This window comes from Lactuca serriola, chromosome 1, assembly GCF_051521515.1.
Source record: "Lactuca serriola cultivar US96UC23 chromosome 1, Lser_US96UC23_V15, whole genome shotgun sequence".
Classification (NCBI taxonomy): domain Eukaryota; kingdom Viridiplantae; phylum Streptophyta; class Magnoliopsida; order Asterales; family Asteraceae; genus Lactuca; species Lactuca serriola.
Window position 1 is genome coordinate 126,657,681 of NC_136408.1, and position 2,045 is coordinate 126,659,725.

The following is a 2,045-nucleotide window of genomic DNA, read 5'->3' on the forward strand; positions in this document are numbered from 1 at the left end:
ATCACGAGCCGAAGTCATGGAACTCCGAGTATGCCAGAGGGTGTACGAAAGACACCTACTTGATATGGAACGTCAACTGGCTGAGCTAAGAGTTCACCAGAGGGAAGATCGTCACGAGTAGGAGATACTTTACTTTCTTTCTTGTGTTAAAGAACTGTGTTCTGTCTATGTCCTATGTGGCATTTTCTATGAAACTGCCTTGTACTGTAGGTACTTTTAGTTAGGCCTTTATGCAGCCAAAAGTTTTGCTTCTCCGGATATGATGTAAGACCTTCTTCAAGGTCAAATTTCCTTAAACTTATTACATCTTAAACATCGATAATGTTGACAGTCGGCTAACTCTTTCTCACGTTCTTGTTCAAATACTCTAATCTTACTTCCATTGGAGTCTATCTGAAACATGCTTTAGTCAAGTCATTGGACTATAGTAATTTAACTCCGGAGACATTTCCAAGTCTCTTTTAGTGGTTGGATCATATTATCCACCAACCTATAGTACCTCGTCACGAACGAAAAACGTCTTGAGACTAGTCTACGAACTTACTTCTACTCCTTACTAGGACTGCATCATAGGGATGTAGGTCAAACCTTTGTGAACATACTTCCATTCCGTACTAGGACTGCATGATAGGGATGTAGGTCAAACCTTCGAGAACATACTCTTACTCTTTCATTGAACGATCGACGTACATCCAGGGTCAATAGTAGAATTTACTAGGAAAATCATAGTTCATGAAAAAGATTCGTAAGAAGATTATTGTCATGATTTTCCTCGCTTATACATTCCCGAGTTATATATAACGAACACCTGGTAGACAATAGAATGTGAGATTTCTAACGTAGTTTCTTTTCCTCATTGGGATGTGGAACTAGAGTAAAATCACACATTTTATTATCCGCCCCGTCTTGACTATATCATAACGTGTATGAGCTAAGTTTTCATGTATAATAACTCCTCTCTTGGCCTGAATCCAAATGATACAAGAACCGTCCGGACAGTTTAACGACTACTCAGCAACAGAATGAAAATACCAAGCTTCTCACCTTTGGGAGCTCTGGTCTTATTCTTCAAGAAGACAGAATCCAGTGGGTGTGATCATACCAACACTAATGCACCGGATCCGATCAGAACTCTGCAGTTAAGCGTGCCTAGTCGAGAGTAGTACTAGTATGGGTGACATTTGGGAAGTCCTCGTGGGGCAGACCTCAACATAACTTCCATTACAAATTATCACTCTCTGCCTCGCATAGATGAATTAGTTGATCAACCGCAAGGAACGACATACCTTTCAGAAATGAACCTAAGATCCGAATATCACCAGTTACGGGTGTTAGTGCAGGGTGTCCCGAGGACAATCTTCCAAACTCAATGCGGACACTACAAGTCCGTAGTGATACCTCTCGAATAGGATGAATACACCCGTAATATTCATGAATTTAATGAATAGGGTACGACATTCTTCCTTGGATCAGTTCGTCATTGTCTTTTTAAATGACTTACTTATCTACTCTCATAGTAAGAAGGAAATCGTAAAGAGCATCTACAACAAACCCTAGAAACATTACGATCTGGGAAGCTTTACGCGAAGTTCTCTAAAATGCGAGGTTTTAGATTTGAAGATTCGAATTCCTAAGACACATTACCAGTAATGTGGGAATTCTTGAGGACCTTGCAAAAAATCAAGACCGCTGGGAATTGTTAGCACCAAAGACGCCGATAGTAATTTGCCAAATTTTAGGTCTCGCTGACCTACTGTTGAGAGTTCATTCAGAACTCCTCGCGGATTACGAAACCTCTTATGACTTTGACTCAGAAGGGAGTGGCCCTTGACTGAGAAGAGAAGCAAGAGGGAGAAACGTTGGAATCTCAAGTGAGACAAAATCCTTTTGGAAGCCTCACTCTAGGAAGGCTTGATACGCTTCGGAAAGCATGGTAAGCCAAATCCAGAATAGTTAGGACCTCCGAGATTCTTGCCAGAATCGGTCTCGTAACTCACAAACCCAACCTACACCACGAACTCAGTAACGTACATTTTACCCTTCAC

At 41.1% G+C, this 2,045-nt stretch overlaps 1 pseudogene; it reads left to right on the forward strand.

The window, feature by feature from the left end:
* The first annotated feature begins 1,088 nt into the window (after window positions 1–1,088).
* Window positions 1,089–1,206, forward strand: LOC145080550 (5S ribosomal RNA; annotated as a pseudogene).
* The last annotated feature ends 839 nt before the right edge of the window (window positions 1,207–2,045 follow it).